This window comes from Bidens hawaiensis, unplaced genomic scaffold (genome assembly GCF_021521415.1).
Source record: "Bidens hawaiensis isolate Kalapana, Puna unplaced genomic scaffold, B.hawaiensis_p1.1 tig00012998_1, whole genome shotgun sequence".
Classification (NCBI taxonomy): Eukaryota; Viridiplantae; Streptophyta; class Magnoliopsida; order Asterales; family Asteraceae; genus Bidens; species Bidens hawaiensis.
In genome coordinates this window covers 155,760-177,159 of record NW_027492088.1, presented here as the reverse complement: position 1 = coordinate 177,159, position 21,400 = coordinate 155,760, and positions in this window count along the sequence as shown.

Here is a 21,400-nt window from a genome sequence, read left to right as displayed (position 1 = left end):
TGAGTTGAGCTATGATTTGAATCTTGGTTTTTTACATAGATATGAGTTTAGCTTTGATTTTACGTTGATATGAGAGCTCAGCTTTGGTTTGAATCTTGGCTCTAAAAAGCTAATGTAGGCGAGCTTTTGTTGTTGTCGCATCATGCCAAAAGGTTGTTCAGATTAAAACAGCTGCTGCTGCTTATGGGAGTTTATGATGAAAAGTTGTGCTGATTTATCTCTTGAGGGTGTGTCTATGCTAGTTCAAGAGTGGTGTTCTTAGACCCGATCCTCTTTAAGGTGTTTTGTATCTCCGGTTAAGAATCACAGATAGATATTTACTCCATGTTTGATGCCATACTATATATATAGCAAATGCTATCATCACTAGGTCTCCAAAATCTTTGACTGAAAAGACAAAAAGAAGCGAGGGGAAGTGTAAAGATATTAAAAGCAATATTTTTTTTATCTTTTAAGTCGCACATACATAAAAATGTAGATAAATCTTTTAAGGTAAGACCATTGCTAACAATCCTTCACGCTTTTGCCTTAAACCTTAAACACCATACTGTCAAGAAGTCGTCTTTTAAGGCCCGTGCAGTGATCATAGTTGCTTGAGTACAACATATTTGATCTCCTCGTCTCGCTTAATTGTTTTGTCAACCTATGGACTCAGTAACCAATGATAAACTAGATGTGCAAGCACTTTTATGATATGTATATCTTTCATCTGATGAGACTAGTGGTGCGCAAAAAAAAATATAAATAAAAGTTTCCCAAACAGGACCAGTTATTAACTGAAATCTTCGGTTGTCAACCGCTAGCACAAAAACAGGCCACAACCCGGTTCTAACTACTGGTTTCTTAATAGGTTTTGAGTATTGAGCATCACCTTACCGGTCTAGTTGAGACCATCCTAAGGATTGCAAGAGTAACCAACAAACTCAAACGATTCAGCACAATTGAGTATAAACAATCTTCAGACATTTGGTCCATCACATCAAGCCTTAAGGTTTGATATGATTTGGGAGTTTGTGTTTAGGTTTGCTATTATTGTTAGTATTAGTTTAGGTTTATATTTTATGATTAGGCTGTTTTGCTTTTGTCGTTTTACACGTATTGTAATAAAATTATTACGGGTTGTAATATTTTGATTGATTATTTTCGTGTATTACAACCGGAAGAAGAAAGGCCTCTTTATAGCAAGAGTGCCAAAAATACATGCATGATTATAGGTAAACAATAAGAAAAGAAATAAACTGGAAGCAATAGAATAGAATAGAATGAGAATATTCCACATTCCATACTCCCCTCAAGTTGGAGCGTGAAGATCTCGAACACCCAACTTGCACAGCAGAAAACAAAGGGTGTTGGTCCCCAAAGCCTTTGTAAGAACGCCGACGACCTGGTCTTTGGTGGTGATCGGCATAGGGCATATCTCCGTAGAGTCAACTCTTTCCCTCACAAAACAGCAGTCCATCTCAACTTGCTTAGTTCGTTCATGGAAGACCGGGTTATTTGCGATGTGACGAGAAGCTTGATTGTCACAAAACAATTGAGTCAGACCACTAGGGGTTATATCAAGCTCGCTTAAAAGCCACCTCATCCATAAGATTTCGCTGACGGCATTAGCCATTGCACGATATTCGGCTTATGCTGATGATCTCGAAACAATAGACTGCTTCTTTGTTCTCCAAGAGACAGGAGCTCCTCCAAGAAGAAGTAAGTAACCGCTTCTGGATCTTCGAGTCATCGGACACCCTAACCAGTCTGAATCGCAATAAGCCAATAGATCGGTTCCACCTTCTTTAGGAATAAAAATACCTTGCCCCGGGGTTCCTTTTAAATATCGCAAAACACGAGTAGTGGCTTCCATGTGACTTCTTCTAGGGTCACTAACGAATTGGCTCAAAATGTTCACCGCATAAGCAATGTCGGGTCTCGTAGCTTGTAAATAGAGAAGCCTCCCGATCAATCTACGGTACTGATTTGCATCGACCCGGGGCTCCTTTTCACACATATCAAGTTTGTTCCGTGGGGAAAGGACTCGGCCTACAGCCCGTCATCCCAACATCTTCAAGAATGTCTAAGGTGTATTTGCGTTGACTCAAAACCATGCCCTCTTTTGTCTTGGTAACCTCGATCCCAAGGAAATACTTTAAGGGTCCATGATCTTTAATACTAAACCGTTTATCAAGAAAGTCCTTAGTGGTTTGTATTTTGCTCGAGTCATTTCCCACTAGAACCACATCATCAACATAGATAAGTGCAGCAACGAATCTTTTGTCTTCTTTGAAGATGAAGAGAGAATGATCGCTGGAGTTTGCTTGAATCCAGCTTCTAGCAAAGAACGAGTGAATTTTTTATACCAATTTCTTGAAGCTTGCTTGAGGCCATACAACGACTTCTTGAGTTTGCAAACCCTATTGTCATTTTGTTTCCCAAATCCTTGCGGGATTTTCATATAAACATCTTCACTCAAGTCGCCATGCAAAAAGGCGTTATTCACGTCAAGTTGGTGGATATGCCAGCCACGCTTTACGGCCACCGTCAAGAGAGTTCGCACTGTTACTAATTTCGCAACAGGGGCGAACGTCTCGTGAAAATCCACCCCTTCAATTTGTGTGAAGCCTTTGGCAACAAGACGTGCCTTGTAACGTTCCACATCTCCATTTGGCTTGTATTTGATCTTGTAGACCCATTTCGAATCAATCGCTCGTTTCTCTTTTGGTAACTCTTCCAAGGACCAAGTATCATTTTCTTCAAGCGCTTGGATTTCACGCTTCATAGCTTCGATCCACCTAGCATCCCTTACTGCTTGTTGAAAGTGCTTAGGCTCATTATTTGTGGTAATGGCCGTCAAGAAAGCTTTATGTTTGTTAGTAAAATTATCATAAGAAATAAAATGTGCCAAGGGATATACCATGGAGGAGTCTTGATTGAGCGTTGATTGCGTATGGTCTAGAGATGGGGGCAAATTTACTTCAAAGCCATCAAGCCGAGCGGGTCTCGACCTGGTTCTTGTTGGTCTGGTAGTTTCAATTGTGGGCCCATTTTCTTCATCAAAAACTTCAAAACCCATTTCATGTTGGTTATTATAAGTGGGCTCAAAGTCTTTATTGGAAGGCTCATGAGATCGGTCTTCTTGACTTGGGCCTGGTGTGGCAGGCCCACTGGCTTCCTTATTTTGCTCATAAAAACTAGAAATGGTATCTGCTTGATTTTCGGCTAGAGAAAAATACTCATTAGTCTCAACATTGGACTTGTCATGATTGGTTTTTGTGTTTTCGAGATCAATTCCTTGTTCCCACTCTTGAGGCAAAATGAAAATTTCTTCTTTCTCATGGGCGTTTCTAGCAAACGGAAAAATATTTTCTAGGAATTTGACATCTCTAGAAATTACTATCTTTCCATGTTGAAGATCATAAATTTTATATCCTTTGGTTCCAGGTGGATACCCAAGGAAAACGCCCGGTCTCCCCCTCACCTCAAACTTATCTCCTTTGGTTTCAACGCTCCTATAATAAGCTAGACAACCAAAAACCCTCATATAATCATAGTTGGGCATCGAGTTTTGTAAAATTTCATAGGGCGTCTTATTCTCAATGACTTTAGAGGGTAAACGATTTATGACATGTGTTGCGGTTAATACACATTCTCCCCAGAACCTTGTGGGAAGATTTGCCTCAAACCTTAAAGCGCGAGGTGTTTCCAACAAGTGTCGGTGTTTTCGTTCCACTACACCATTTTGTTGAGGTGTATGTGGACATGTAGTTTCTAGTACGATTTCCTTCTCAGCATAAAAATCAAGCATTTTGTTTGAAACGAATTCTCCACCATTGTCACACCTTATTCTTTTAATATCTTTCTCAAATTGGACTTTAACCATTTTGTGAATATCGATGAGACAGGTGCTTGCTTGATCCTTGTGTTTGAGAAGAAAAACCCATACAGAACGACTAAAATCATCAACTATTGTTAAAAAATAACTTGCATGTGTAAAAGAAGGCGTGCGATACTTGCCCCATATGTCACAATGTATTAATTCAAAACAAGCATTCGTCTTAGTGACACTAGTTGGAAACGGTAACCTTGAAAATTTTGCTTTAACACAAGAATCACAAAAAACCTCAAAATCCAAAGAAGTGTTTTTGAGAAAGTCTAAATGACATAATTTAGAATTAGACGGATGACCTAATCTGTTGTGCCACGTGTTTTGAGTAATCGTCATAGCATGTTGCTTCCTTTCCCGCATCCCCATCTTGTAGAGACCATCTTCGCAATCACCCGCTCCAATCAATCTCCTCGAATATAAGTCCTGCATGGTACAAAAATCAGGAAAAAAGGTAATGGCACATTGAAGTTCTTTAGACAATCTACTAAAAGAAAGCAAATTGCACTTAAAATCTGGTACATGAAGAACTTCTTTAATAACCACCCCACTTGGGAGAGCACAGTCCCCTCTCCCTTCAACAGATATGGCTTCACCATTCGGTATAATTACGGGGGGCTCGTAAACCTTTTTTATTTTATTTTTAAGTAAAAAATCATTATAAATAATGTGCTCGGTCGCGCCCCGAGTCGATTATCCATTTACCTTCTTTACCATTCTTACCTGCCAAGTTGGCATCGGGTTTGTTTTCTTCTTCCATTCTTACATGTGTAGTGTGTTTGCCTATCTAATTAGATTCATAACTAGAGGTACACAAAATACCTGGTTCCGAATACCCTAACCCGCGGGTACGACATGGTATTGGGACTTGTACCTGAACCCACCGAACCAGTTCCACCTTTGCCTGGCCAAAAACCGACCCTACTTGAAACCTTAAAAAAACCCAGAAAACCCAGTCAAATATCCGAGTACCCGACTATACCAGGAACTGGTTCTTACCCGACCCGGTTTTGACTTTTGTTGATCATACCCGGAAACGGCTAAATATCCGGTTTGTGGTGGTGTTTAAACAATATGACTGCATCAATTTAACAAAAACCATGGTCGGAACATGAGTGGGATCGCCGAATCTTAGTTTACTCTAACATTGTTCTTGAATCAGAATTTAAACATAAGAAACAGGCTAATGGTTTTACCAAGCCAGGTGCGGTTTTCACCTTGTCCTTCGAACCATACAAAGTTTCAGTCAAATACTTCCTTTTCTACAATATTACATCTAGAATCAAAATTAACCAATCTAAAACACGAAAACATGAAAACAAAACAAACTATACATTCATAAGGTGACCAAAAGAGTAGGGGCATAATCGTCAATCTTCTTTTTCATGGGTTGAATCGAACCCCAAGCACTTAAGAAACGCATGTTTCGCAATCCCAAAGAAATGACATGGATGGTGTGAATGTTCAAACCTCACCCCACTGCTCTCATTTGTCGTGGACGATTCTGTCCTTGGTCTACCGTCAGGTTTCTTTGCTCTTTGGACCACTTCACTTGTGCTTGTTCCTGTCTCCTTTATTTCATTTTCTCTAACCTACAATTATCATAAGGTTGTACAAATTTATTACAAAAAAAATATCATGTTATTAATCATAGCCTTTAAAACATGTATTAATATTAATATATTTATATTAACATAAGAACCAAGGGAAAAAATTGAGATGTCAATGTCTAAGCACACAACAATTTTATAAATCCAACACATCTACTTTTTCAATTTATACTTCGGTGACAACAAGACAGACAATTATACATTATTTACAGGTTAGATAATTGCACATGCCTCAATATAATACACATCAAAACAAAGAATAGCATACATATAATATATGATGGATAATGTAGAAGACAATAGAAGACAAATGGTAATATATTAAACCACTAAAAGCACGCACACAGGTTTTCTAGCACATTATTAAACCAAGCTTAAATATTACTCAAAATCAGTCAAAATTAGGAGATGAAGGAGGCTAGTATTTAATAACCACCAAAGGCGTGGATGAGTTATGAAAAAGTTTACTTGATAAAGAGGTTGATATGAAAAACAGACGATAACGATACTGCTTCTGGAAAGCATTCTAAAACCACCAGAAACAATCAACAATCTTGGTGTATTAATTAATTACTTCTTAGACAATAATGCAAAATCTATAAATTTTGTTATTCTTTTCTTCAAAGAACATGAATGTTTCAATATTTGCTTATAGTAAAAGGCTTGTTACTTAATAAGAACTTTTTGGCCACTTCTTTTGTCTTACCTTTTTAAATGAAAAAATGTTTTGTTATTTCTTAAGTAGGAATCTCTTTGTTTACAAGAAAGATACATATTACAGCATATTTGTCTTTGAAAAGGCCAAGAGAAATCTTTATCTATAATCTATATGTGATCCGAGACAAGAGCCGGAATCTAGATTCCTGAAATTGCGTAAAATGTAATTTGAACCTAAAAGTTTACAAGTCTTTATGATCAACTAATAATGTTAACAAGAGATCGTATACAAGATAAACAATGATTACAAAGGAAATCTATATTTTGCCAATTGCATACTTAGGGTTTCCAGAAATTTTAGAATCATACATTAGAACTTGTGGCAAATGCTTCAAAGCGTTATTTGTTAGTACCAAATTTGTTAAAAATCCATGGCAACTTGAATTTTAAGAACAATCAATTTGAAAAGTGGGCAAATCATTAACAACAATTTCTATATGTTTGAAGTAAAAATTGACAGTCAGATTAACCTCCAATAAATCAAGTATAACAACATTTTCTCAATCACAACATCAATATGCATCAATCTACAGGATTCATTAATTCAGCTCATCAAGTCGAAAATCGCTAGAAGTTCAAAGTCAAAATTGGCATTCAGATTAACCTCCAATAAATCAAGTAAGCAACAATTTCTCAATCTCAACAGCACCAATACATATGTATCATATAGGTTTCATTAATTAAGTCTAACAAGTCAAAAACCGATAGAAGTTTGAAGTAAAAACTGACATTCAGAGTAACTTGCAGAAAATCAACAAACTCTCAACCAATAATCATCAACATGATTTTGCATCATACAGGATTCGTTGAGTCAGCTAACCTCAAGTTGAAAAGTGATGATAGGAGAAGTTAAAAACAAACATTCAGATAAATCAATTATATTATATTATAGCAACAACCAACCTCTCAATAGATTAGCATCATCAATATGCATATAGGTTGAAACTTGATAGCAGTTTGAAGTCAGTCAAAATTGACATTCAGGTTATAAAGTCAATATGTATAGGATTCGTTAATTGAGGTAATAATAAAGTCAAGAAAAGAATTCATAGCAGTTAGTAGTCAAAGTCAACATTCAGATTAACCTCCAATAATAATTCTCTCAACAACATCAGTATGTATGTATGTATATACAGACAGACAGATTCATTAACTCATAATGAAGTTGCAAATATTATTATAATCGATAGAATACCTTGGAGTTACGGTGAGTGTTTGCGGTGGGTGAATCGGCGGTGGTGAAGTTAAGAGAGAAATCGTCGGTGAAGGAGTAAAGGAGGATAAGCAGAAGAAGCATAGCGAGCAGCTGGATCCATATCAACCATGGAATCCTATAACTGCTCATTATCACTTCATCCCCAAATTCATACATTATTATTATTATTATTATTATTTTTATTATTATTATGCAACAACTATCAACAAAACACAAAGAAAGAAAGAAAGAAAGAAGGAAAAAGAGGCGACCCAACGGACGAAAGAACTCTCTCGACTTCCAAATAAAATAAAATGGTCCACACCACTAATTATTTATTTCTTTTTTTTTCTATATGACTAACTTACCCTTTCGGACCCATGTTTTAAGTTGACCACCCTGAGTGGGAATCGGATGAAATTCGTAATTTTTTGCCCCCTCCCTTGTCGGGTTCGAACCCCGCTGATCCATCCCTTCACCAAGATGTCCTTCGAACTGGCTATAATGGAAATCAAACATGCGTCTCCACATTAGAAGGGCCGGCCTCTTACCATTGCAAATTCCCAAAATAGCCCATTTATAGAATGTGGTTCCAAGTTTGTCCCTCAAAATTCAAGTTTCTAATTTTGTCCCTTTGGTATCTCGTCGCCGGCGACATGTTAGCGAACACCGACGATGTATTAACATAACATAGGGTTGACGACGCGTTATGTTGCTAACATAGGGTAGCAGCGATGCGTTAATGTTTAAAATAGGGTTCCACGATGCGTTAGTGGACAACGCATCGCAACTACCCTATGTTATGTTAACACATCGTAGGTGTTCGCTAACATGTCGCCGGCGACGAGATACGTTTATGATGCTAACATAGGGTAGCAGCGATGCGTTATCAGCTAACGCATTGTGGAACCCCTACTTTAAATATTAACGCATCGTTGCTACCCTATGTTAACAACATAACACATCGTCAACCCTATGTTATGTCAACACACCGTCGGTTTTCGTTAACATGTCGCCGGCGACGGGATACCATGGACAAAGTTGGAAACTTAAATTTAGAGAGACAAAAGTAGAACCACATTCTATAAATGAGCTATTTTGGGAATTTTCCCTTTTATAAAACATATAATAATAATAATAATGTGATATTGTGACAAACTCGCTTTATAACTTTGTTTGCGTAGTGTAGAAAGGAAAATCTAAACTTCTACGAGATTTAGTTAAATAACTAGACCATGTGCGAATAATAAAAATTTAAACAACCAATAAATTTTGAGCTTAAATGATATTTTGTTTGGATAAGATTCCTAATTCGGGAGATCCTACAACGGGTTATTCATAAGTAATAATATGTTTAATACTTCATATGTGAAGAAACACTAACCGGACCCCGGACAGGTTAGTGGTAACCTGGGGGTTGGATAGCTGTTTTCCACGAGGGGTTAGACCCTTGGAAGATGGTTCTTCTGATAACCTGCAAAACAGACACCGTGAGCTCGTCACTGAGAAGGGGGGGGTTCCTCCTTGTGACCACCCTCCGGCGTGAGAATCAGACTAGATTGCTCTTTAAATATAAAAATATATCAAGAGATTGCTAGAGCAGATATCAGGTATATTATGATGATAATGTGATAATGTAATGTGTTGAGATGATCATACCATTTGGGGTATTTATAGCCGAAGGTAGGTTTCCAAGGAGGTATGGCCGGCTGCTACAGTGTTCCTGTTTATCAACAGTAGCCTACGCACGTGCCCTGCTGGTAGTTGGTGGGTAGGCAGCGGCTGATAGTGACCAGGCCTGCTGTGTACTATTCCCTTTCCACCAACTGCCGGCTATGCACGTGGTATGACAGTAGTTGGTGAGTAGGCAGCGGCTAATAGTGATACAGTACAGGAGCATGCTGCTCGCCATACTGTATCAGTGAGCTGTCGTATCTCTGATCAGATCTTTCGCCCATACCTCGTCAGGTACAGTAAAAGATCCTTCAGTATACGGACTGGCTTATTTGGGCGGGAGTATTCCCCCTCCCGCCTCTGTGCGGGATTGCTCCCGGCTTGGCTCATTCCTTCAGGTGACACTGAATGATCGAGAGCTAAGTGCCTTGTGCGTGTAGCCATGCTGCGCGGGTGGCCTTCCCTAATGGCTTGTATCCGAGGCTGCGGGGACAGGCGGAGTCCTTCACCATTGGGAGGCATTTCCTGCGGGACCAGCTTGCGTACTGCGCGTAAGGACGTCACGTCTCTGAGCATGGTTGGTTCTGCGGATCCAGTTGGTCTCTGCGCAGACTTCCCTGTTTAAGGTGAGTCTTGCGGGTCCAACTGGGCTCTGCTGGGACCTACCTCTTCAAGTCCCCCCAGTCCAATGTTCTTCTCATGAGTGTTTAATAAAGTGAGGTGAACTTTTGGACTTGAGCAAAGGGTTTTGAAAAGGGGTTTTGTAAGGTTTTCCATGGGGATTCTTTCCGCGGAAGTCCTTGTCACTTGCAGAAATGCCCGAGTTTCCTGCTTGGTCTTTGGGTATGATGCGGGTAGGTCTGTAACCTCCTCGCAAGTCAGGAGCATTGAGTCCCAGTTGTATGGATTTTCCATGAGGTTTTGGTAGTTTTGAACATAGTGATCAATTATGTTAAGACCACCAATTCCATCCTGGAGCTTCAAACAACGTAGTTCTCGACGTTCCCGCTATGCGGGGATGTTATTTCCGTATCCGCAAGCATTGCCCAGAAGATCCTTCTTGGTTTCAATTCCCAGCGGAGCGCTAGGTATGTGAAGGGTTTTGCCTTGACACTGTACCTGCGCTCGTCTTACGGTTACTTTACTTCCAAGGTATTCCTGGCGTCAATTCCCTGCGGGTGCTAGGTATGTGAAGGGTTTTGCCTGAACACTGTACCCGCAGCCGTCTTATAGTTACTTGGTTGCCGAGGTACTTGGCTTCAATTCTCTGGGGGTGCTCGGTATGTGAAGGGTTTTGCCTTTACACTGTACCCGCATCCGTCTTACGGTTACTTGTTTGCCAAGGTTTATTTGGCTTCAATTCCCTGCGGGTGCTAGGTATGTGAAGGGTTTTGCCTTTACACTGTACCCGCATCCGTCTTACGGTTACTTGTTTGCCAAGGTTTATTTGGCTTCAATTCCCTGCGGGTGCTAGGTATGTGAAGGGTTTTGCCTTTACACTGTATCCGCATCCGTCTTACGGTTACTTGTTTGCCAAGGGGTAAAGGGGTATTTTCCCGCTTACTTTTTAATATTTTCGAATTTTGAATTCTGAAATTCGAAAAGTTGGTGAAAAGATCAGAACAGTCCAAACCTCTGAAACGTCGTGCGACGGTTTCTTCTGACTATGTCAGGACGTGCAGGAAGTTATGGTGACGTGACAGAACATGGTCATTCCAGTCGCTTTTTCAGGCGCGTGGGCGCGATTTTTCGGGCGCGTGGCCGCGAAATTACTGGCACACGTCCTTTCAACAGCTGTTGCCAGCTTGCTTTTTGCCACGTGTCATAGTTTCATTGCACATTCGATTTCTCTCTCCTCCGCATTAAATTCACCGCATTAATTGCGATTACTATATAAAGGGGGAGATGGTTATTTGCAATTCACACTTTTCACTTCTTCTCTTCATCTTTAAGGCGATTTCCGGCGAATACTCCTTTATTCAATCGAGCATTCTCTCAAAATCGTTCTCTTCTTTCTCTGCAAGATGTCTTCTCGTGATGCTGAAGCTATAGCTGACGACAGGGGTACTGCTGGCGAGTGCCAGTGTGCTCTGCCCGGCGATCAGTACCGGTATGTTGTCAGGAAGTTCATGCTCGATCATCTCGAGCCTGAGTTTCCTGAATCCCACCAGACCGTGTATGATGCCCCCAGAGGCAAGATCGGGGTTTATGCTGCATTTTTTGTCTATGGGAATCTTAGATTCCCGTTGACAAAATTTGTTTACCGTGTCCTTGAGAGGCACGGTGTTCATTTGACCGAGCTGCACCCCATGGCGATCGCCAAGATTCGCCATTTTGAGTGGGTGTGCCGGATTTTGGGCATCGAGCCCCATGTGGACCGCCTGATGACCTTCTATACCTGGAGGTGCATCCAGGGGTGGTACACCTTGACGACCCGTATTAAGGGTCTGAAGATTTGCGACACCGAGCGCAGTCTTCGCGCGTGGAAGCAGGAATTCTTCTACATTTCTGCCCGCGCCATCCCCCTTGCCATGAAGTTTAAAAATGGCCAAGCGATACCGAGCCTTCACGCCCCCAACTACCAGGAGGCGGAATGGTTTTCGAAGATATCCCGGATCCAATCTCCGGTTTACCGGTTTGCGGAGTCCGGGATGGTCATGTTAGGGATGAGCCGGGTGTGGAAGGATGCGTCTCAGGTTCCCATCCTTCTCGAATACGGTTTGAACTCTATTCCCTATGGTACGTCTTGTCTTCCTTTTTGATACAAGTTTGTCTTCTAACTGTTTCTTTTCTTTCAGAGGGAAATAATTTGGAGTCGCTTCTGTTCCCGCGGGAAACCGACGGTCCCGCGCGGATGGGTACTCGTGCTCTGGACGAGGGCGAGTTGCCCATCCTGGAGCAAACGGCGGATCGCTTTGTGGAGGTCTATCCGCTGGGCCACGAGATCCTGAGCCACCGGCGGCCAGGTAAGGCGATATTCTTTCCTCAATCTCTCAATGCTGTACCCGCTGTTGGAATTCTTGACCTGTCTTCTTCTGAGGAATCCTCAGATGCTCCTCCATTGGTGCGGAAGAAGAAAGCTGCTGCCGGCGGGAAAGGGAAGGAGAAGGCCTCCACGGCTGGTCCGGTGGTTCTATCTGACTCGGAGTCAGATAGTGAAGAGGTGGCGGGGAAGCCCGGTGGTGAGAAGACCACTATTCCGGAGGCTACGACCGTTACCTCCGGAGAACCAACGAAGACGACGGTGACCGGTACCAAGAGGCCGGCTCCATCGGGTTCCACCCCGCCCGTCCGTACGTTCAGGGTCAAGAAAACCCGTAAGTACAATCATAATGTCTTTGCAGATTTATTACTTCTTAAATTTATCTAACACTTTCTTCTTTGTGCAGGCGTGGATGTTGACGCATTCCGTGGTGAAGCGCAGGGGAGTACCTCCCCGCCAATGACGGTAGGCTCGGTCAGCCTTCCTGAGGCGTCGACCCAGGCGCCTGCGCCTGCATCCGCTGGTCCAGTTGCTCGTTCCTTTGAGCCAACTGTTCCGGCCGAGATGACGTCACCGCCGGCCGTGAGTGCGATTTTTACAGCATCCTTCACGGAGCCGGCGGTTACTGCTGCGGCTGAGGAGGCGGCGACCGCGGCGGCGACCACAACGGCGACCACGGCGGCTGCCACCATGCCCGTGCCACCGGCACCTATGGCCGGACCATCAGGTACGCGCAGGGCTTCCCGCCGATCTTTGCCCCCTTCCCGTCTGCCTGACCTGTTGGATGGATTTCCTTTAGGTTCAGGTGATGGGTTTGGCGGCTATCGGCCTGTCATTGACCCTACAGGTGCATGGGGTTCCTTTCTTTTTCCCTTGTTTTTTATCATCTTTTCCTTACTGCCTTTGTTTCTTTTGCAGTGTCGGATTCCAATGAAGTGTATGTTCCGCGATGGAACATACGCCGAGGAACAACCCTTCGTACCCCTGTGGAGTGCGTGGACTGGGCTCGCCACGCTGCTCCTCATGGTGCGTTGGGGGAAGCCATGGCTAGCTACCAGGAGGGTAGGCTAACCAATGAGCTTCGGGTTCTCCAAGCCCGGATGCAGCCGCGCGTCGAGCTGCTTTGTCGTGAAAACGACAAGTTGAAAGCAGCTCGCGCCAAGGACGTATCTGAGGCGCGTGCTCTTCGGGAGGAGAACCAACAGCTGGCGGCAGCTGCCGCCGACAAGGAGAAGGCCTTCAAGGCCCTCGAGGTTGAAGTTCAGGCGCGACTCGAGGCCCGCTCCAAGGCTGCCCAAGCTGTGAATGAACAGCTTCGGCTGGCCAGGGAGACTGCGCGAAATGCAACCGAGAGGGCTGCCAAGGCTGAAGCCGTTGCTGAGCCTTTGCGTGTGGAGAATGAGGAGCTCAAGGCCAAATTAGAGGCTCTCCAACGCGCTCATGATGCCTTGGCAATGGAAGATGCCAAGAAACTCCAGGAAATCCTGGACCAGAGGGGGGTGCTTGACCACACCGAGCGGAAACTTAAGGGCGTCGAAGAGGCTGCCGCAAAGGAAGTTTTACTTGCCAACCTTAACAAGAGCGAAGCCGAACGCGCCCATAACGAAGCTCAAGCTGCCCTCCAATGGCTTCTTCGAGAAGCGTTGCCTCAGGTATGTTTAGCTTTATCTTCTCGCTTTTCTTTTGTAAGAAAAGGTTCTAATACTTTGTATTTTTTCTTTGTAGGTTGTGCGTCGGGTCTTTTCAGAGACCTCTTACGATGATGCTATGACCGCAGCCCTCAACGCTTCTCATGAGGATGGGGAAAAGGCCGGCTTCCTGCTTGGTCTAGGGTTTGTTGAGAAAGGCGTCCCGCCTTCCAACTTCCCTTTGTTCGATGTGGATACCGAAGCCATTTATGACCAAGCATTGAACCAATACGCCGCCTTCCCGCATCCAGTGGTGGAAAAGGTGGACGAAGTAGCTGCTGCTGATGATGGGTTAGCTGTCCTCAAAGCGTTCCTCGAACCACCCCGTTCTTCTGACGGAGCGGGTCCAAGTGGAAGCGGCCCTGAAGCTTGATCCTGAAGATCCCTTCCCATTGCTAAGATCGACTTGTATAGTTTTTTTCTTTTAGGCGGGTAGTTACCCGGCCATTCTTGTAATATATTCTTGAAATATTAATCTTTTTGCGTATAAGATTGTTATTTCCTTCTTTGGGTTCCTTGCTTTATAAACTTATGACTTGCATACTTAGTTTAAATTAGCAATTTTCCAAGTGTTTAGAATAAGAACCTTTGAACGTGGTTAATAATGGGTTAAAGTTTCGCTTCCTCCTTGGTGATTGTGCGGGTAGAACCGTCACTTGCACTTGGTAGGATGGCTAAACTTTAACTTTTATCTGACCTGCGTGTAGGTTTTCCTTTTCGAAATTTCTAAGGCATTAAGATAAGTTAACCTTTGAACGTGGTTGATAACAGGAAGTCTTGCTTCCTCTTTCGTGATTGTGCGGGTAGAACCGTCACTTGCACTTAGTAGGATGGCAAAACTTTACCCTTATCTGACCTGCGTGTAGGTTTTTCTCTCCTTTTGAGGATAAGTTAACCTTTGAACGTGGTTGATAATAGGTGTGAAGTTTTGCTTCCTCTTTCGTGATTGTGCGGGTAGAACCGTCACTTGCACTTAGTAGGATGGCAAAACTTTACCCATATCTGACCTGCGTGTAGGTTTTCCTCATCCTATGAGGATAAGTTAACCTTTGAACGTGGTTGATAATAGGTGTGAAGTTTTGCTTCCTCTTTCGTGATTGTGCGGGTAGAACCGTCACTTGCACTTAGTAGGATGGCAAAACTTTACCCATATCTGACCTGCGTGTAGGTTTTCCTCATCCTAAGAGGATAAGTTAACCTTTGAACGTGGTTGATAATAGGTGTGAAGTTTTGCTTCCTCTTTCGTGATTGTGCGGGTAGAACCGTCACTTGCACTTAGTAGGATGGCAAAACTTTACCCATATCTGACCTGCGTGTAGGTTTTCCTTGTCCTTTTTAAGAATTTTGTTTTGAACCGTTCGACGCGCGGTTGTCGATAGGTTAGTGTTCGGTTTCCTTTCATGATTCATGCGGATAGACTGGCACTTTCATTTAATAGGATAATTGAACTCTTCCCCTTCAACTGGCCTGCGTGAAGGTTTGTCAAGTTATTGGGTTCGTGCGGGTAGGACCGCCTTCCCACGCAACGACTTCACGTAATGTGAACGCCATCACGAGTGTTGCATAGTTTAACCGTTCGACGCGCGGTTGTTGATAGGTTATTATTCAGTTTCCTTTAATGATTCATGCGGATAGACCGGCACTTTCATTTTTGGGTGCTGAACTTTTTCCCAAACTGACCTGCGTGAAGGTTTGTCACGTTATTGGGTTCGTGCGGGTAGGACCGCCTTCCCATGCAATGACTTCACGTAATTATGCGGTGAAAACCGGCATATTAGTGTTCAGAAAAGTATGAATGTAAAATCATCAGCTTCGATGTTCTTAAAGAGAATCATTTCCATTAGAAGTGGCTCTTGGCCTTTTCTTTACAAATTGGAATTGATTTACATGCAGACTGTGTAAATGAGCTCCTTTCCATGTTGGGATGGGAGTGCCATCGAGCCGATACGCACCTGGTTCGGGATCTCGTTCTTTACGCAGCATGTAGTCTCGATTTTGAAGCTGGAATTGATTCGTGTCTTCCCCAGCTGAGGTTCTATACGCACCCGCCTGCTCAGCCTTTATTGTGCCACGAGGTGCGCGAGCGTCCCATCTCTGACAAATGCTTCGACCATGTCCTTTACGTCTATGCATTCTTCAGTGTTGTGGCCTTTTGTCTTGTGGAAGTCACAGTATTTGCTCCGATCAGCATCGTGACGATGTCGGATTATTGGAGGCTTTGGCCATGGGAGCTCTTCAATGGCGAATATCTCAGTGACGCTTTTGGTGAGTGGCGTCCATCTGGAGTTCCGGTGCGACCGTACATTATCCCTTCCGCCCACTCGATGTTGCAAGCCGGATGAGGTGTCAAAGTTTACCCTTGACTGCCAAATGCCTAGCTTTCGCTTTTTATTTAGTCTGGCGGTGAGGACGTTGTCTTCTCTCGTCTTCTGAGTGTAGAGGTTTGTGCTCTGTGGGAGATCTCTACCCAGTTGCTTCTCTGTTTCCGCATAGCGTTTTGCTGCTGTCATGATGCCATCCCATGTGGATGGCATGCCATCTTTACCCGTTAGGGTGCGGATGAGCTCTGGGTCATGTGCGCCCTGGATGAAGGCAGCGCGAACAAGATCTTCGCTGATATTGCCCAAACTTAGCTTTTTTGAGTTGAAGCGAGTGATGAAGTTTGGCAGAGATTCATCTTCCTCTCGTATGCATTTGAGGATTGTCCATTGCTCCTCGGTATACTTCCGTTGCTGGCTGAAGTGTTGGCTAAACTTCTGCTGGAAGTCTGCCCAGTCGTAGATGTGGTTGACCGGTAGGCGATCAAACCAAGCTCTAGCAGCCCCAACAAGCGTCATTTGGAACATGTAGCACCACGTGGGTTCCGTCCAATTGCTGACGGTTGCCCCCGCTATGAACCTGTTCAAATGATCGTCTGGATCAGATAAACCGTCATATGTGCCTATGTTGGGCATTTGTTTGGCACTCTTTGGGGCGATTGCTTCAGCAATGTCCCTTGCAAATTTGGACGTTCCTGCATTTGCAACGTTTGGTCTGAACGTTTTAGAGAAGTCTCGTGGACTTCCACCTGTGCTTTTTGGTTTGAAGGCTTGTCCAAAATGCCTTTTCGGTTGGGATTCCGTTTCCTTACGCTTCCCTTTTGCCCTATGGCGAGGGTTCGCGTCGGAGTCGGATTCCTCCGAGTCATCCTCCCAGTATTCGAATTCGTCGGCCTGTTGCACGGAACGCAAGCGTTCGTTCAACTCAGCCTGGAATTCCTTTTGTCGTGCCTCCGCCCATGCCTTAACTTCATCGAGAGTCTGGCGGGGGAGTCTTCGTTTCTCAAACTGGATATCGGTGGATCCCAGTAGGTGATCATTTATTGCACTTGCCCCAGCTTTGGTAAGTGGGGTAGTGTTCGTAAAATTTACTTCACTTGCCCCGGCTTCGGTAGCCGGGGTAGTGTTTGTAAAAACTGTGTTGCCGGTATTCCCCCCAGTAGCTGGGGTTGTGGTTACCGGAATTTCTCTAACCATCTTTGTAAAAGTTTGAAAAAACTGGAGAAAATTGTAATTCTAGCTTTATGCACGGATGGCGCCAATGAAGAAACACTAACCGGACCCCGGACAGGTTAGTGGTAACCTGGGGGTTGGATAGCTGTTTCCCACGAGGGGTTAGACCCTTGGAAGATGGTTCTTCTGATAACCTGCAAAACAGACACCGTGAGCTCGTCACTGAGAAGGGGGGGTTCCTCCTTGTGACCACCCTCCGGCGTGAGAATCAGACTAGATTGCTCTTTAAATATAAAAATATATCAAGAGATTGCTAGAGCAGATATCAGGTATATTATGATGATAATGTGATAATGTAATGTGTTGAGATGATCATACCATTTGGGGTATTTATAGCCGAAGGTAGGTTTCCAAGGAGGTATGGCCGGCTGCTACAGTGTTCCTGTTTATCAACAGTAGCCTACGCACGTGCCCTGCTGGTAGTTGGTGGGTAGGCAGCGGCTGATAGTGACCAGGCCTGCTGTGTACTATTCCCTTTCCACCAACTGCTGGCTATGCACGTGGTATGACAGTAGTTGGTGAGTAGGCAGCGGCTAATAGTGATACAGTACAGGAGCATGCTGCTCGCCATACTGTATCAGTGAGCTGTCGTATCTCTGATCAGATCTTTCGCCCATACCTCGTCAGGTACAGTAAAAGATCCTTCAGTATACGGACTGGCTTATTTGGGCGGGAGTATTCCCCCTCCCGCCTCTGTGCGGGATTGCTCCCGGCTTGGCTCATTCCTTCAGGTGACACTGAATGATCGAGAGCTAAGTGCCTTGTGCGTGTAGCCATGCTGCGCGGGTGGCCTTCCCTAATGGCTTGTATCCGAGGCTGCGGGGACAGGCGGAGTCCTTCACCATTGGGAGGCATTTCCTGCGGGACCAGCTTGCGTACTGCGCGTAAGGACGTCACGTCTCTGAGCATGGTTGGTTCTGCGGATCCAGTTGGTCTCTGCGCAGACTTCCCTGTTTAAGGTGAGTCTTGCGGGTCCAACTGGGCTCTGCTGGGACCTACCTCTTCAAAAGGAAAATCTAAACTTCTACGAGATTTAGTTAAATAACTAGACCATGTGCGAATAATAAAAATTTAAACAACCAATAAATTTTGAGCTTAAATGATACTTTGTTTGGATAAGATTCCTAATTCGGGAGATCCTACAACGGGTTATTCATAAGTAATAATATGTTTAATACTTGAATATATATAAAACCAATGTGACAGAAACATAAAAGTTTGTATTTAAGCCGCCTATGTTAGTGCTTCTAATCTTTGGTTCGAAAATCTCAACCACTTCAAATCTCTTCCACAAATGTTTATCGTTATATGAACTATTATTAACTAGTACTTTACCTGTCCGGTGAACGGAAATATCAACGTGAGAATATGACCCCTATATTATTATAATAATTCACCAACTTTAGACATTTGTCAACTTATGTTTGAGATTAACATGCATAATAGTACTTACTTTTTGTGTTGGATTTGAAAATAAATGATTTAAATGAAGGCCATAGGCCCTTCAACAATGATGTATTAAAACTTAACAAAGGTAATACGTAAGTGACGTAACGTTCATATTTCTTATCAACTCAGTTTTAGTTATTAATGGTATTTTGTAAAACAAATGATACATCACTCACAACATGTTTAAACCCTAATATAGATATCAAAACAATTATAATACACATAGAAAAAACTTGAAATACCAAACTTAAAAAGATAACATAGAGTTAATTAAAATTACATGCTTACATTCTACCAATGTTAATATAAAAAGTAGTCAAACTCGAACCACCTGGTTGCGGCTTAGGATACCAACTCATGGGATCTTGGAAATACTTTACCCATTCCGTAGACAGAAACATTAACGCGGAAATATGACGAATAAAATCACTTATTCCTTGGCATTAAGGACCACCACGAATGAGAGCAGCATCACCCGATTATAATAATGAATTTTATTTTCCATTACCATCTTATTTTAATTGTTATATAAAAACGCATTTTATGTACTAATCATGTCATATACCAGGGCATTTTAAAGTCAGCTAACAAAAGCATTGTATAATTAATAAAAAAAAACTAAACTACCAAAAACATGCCTAAAAGTCTCAAAATTCAAAGTAATTTTACGCACTTTGACCCGTCTACTCACCCAACATGTTTATGGTCCAGTTTTAACATCTTTGGACAAACCACAAACTTTGGTTTTCAAAAAAATGGAAAAGAAAACCGGATGGGTTACTTGGGTTGCCAGACCAACCAAAACGATTTGAATTGGTGATTGTAACATCTATGTTTTTAATAATGAGGTCTTTAATAAAACGGGCCGTTAAAACCTTTTTTTTATTGAACTACCATTTACTAGTTACTACCCATTCAAATTTAATGGATTTTTTAATTATAATTGATGATTTTTTCATAAGGACCCGCTGTGACCCCAACTCATTTTAAGATGAATTCGCTCTAGCCCGAAAAAAATTTGAACCAAACTCACTTTGACCCGTCACTCATCCGACCTGCCCGTTTTTCCATCCTTACTTTAGACCCATTTGACTTAATACCCATTTGACTTAATGTATCTTGTCATTTCAATACAATCCACCAAAACCAAATAGATACCTAAGGACTTACACCATGATTTTTATACCTAAACTGCATAACTACTTACACCATTTACTGTGACCTGCAAAACTGGCTTCTACTAATACAAAGCATGTCTCAAGATAATAAGAATGATATGCTTCAAATTATTTGAAGAAATTCTAGGAGAATGACATGACACTCATAATGCGCATTTTGCATGGTGTTATAAGTACACAATTATAAAGTTAAAAGAACTGATAACATAAACACATTTAAAAAAAGTTAAGAAATTTCACCTCCTCGAAAAATCAAATTCGACGCAGAACGAACATTCCCCACAGACTCTTTCCACACCGTCCATAAATTAACGAAAAAAACTATGTGATTAAAAAAGGATACCACTTAGGAAGCTAATACAAATCAACTAACCAGGTAATGATGGACTGATTTAGACCATCTGCAAGTATCATCATGAATATTTAATAAAGAGTTAAAACACAGCAACAATTTAAGTATTAAAGTAAGTGATTGACTGATTTCAGCCCTAAATATATATTTGTTCCAAAGATGCAAGTTTACTTAAATTGTGACAAAATTTTGAAACTTTAAATAATTTGTGATTTTATCCGTTTTGAGCCGTAACTTGAACCCGCCAGACCCTAACAGTTTGTGAAGCATGCATTACACAGAATCTCAAAACTTGTTGGCACATCTGTTTTTACTTCCTGAGTAGTCAAGAATAATGTGTATATATTTGGCATGTTCTTGATCATCAATGAAGTGGTGTATGGAGTATGAAAATAATGGTGAATGCTTCCGTTAAAAACTGCTAATGCAGTCGTGAAATGTAAGCTAAATATCGAAAAACTAACTGCAATAGTGAAAGACGATTAATAACGAGTTTTTATTTAGAAAGTTCTTGATCATCAAAGAGGTAGTGTCTGAAATGTATCTAGAACAATCATCTGGTTCCAAAACCCGCTTCATCACCGGTAAGACTATGGTTATCATGTGTTTCTCTACTAAAAAATGTTTTCATTTAATAATTTATTGTTCTATCAGCCTTTAATAAATAAGTCCATCCAATGTAATGATTCTTCAGACCTTTCAATAATAATATAAAGAATATCAATTAAGCGATTCAGCAGTCTACTAGTTTTGAAACGGTTCAGTTCCAAACGTTACAGTGAATCATGCCCAAACTTTGGCCATGTCAAAACAGTCAAATCCAAACAAGAACTCGGGAGCTTTAATTTAGTGTTATATAGTATCTGATACTTATTTTTCACTTGGAATATAAGAAGAGTGACCCCGATTCATCACATATATTTGAAAAGTGACCCTGGCAAGATAATAATCTTGGGTCCGCCACTAGAACCCAGTCGATTGGTGTTGAACTGGACATGGACCTGGAACTGGTACCAGTTCGAACATCACGGGTTGGGTTTACAAATACAGTAGCCAATAACAAGATCACACAGCAAAATTCAAGTAAATCAGTTACAAGTACCAAAATCTTAATTAAAACAAAAACACAGTA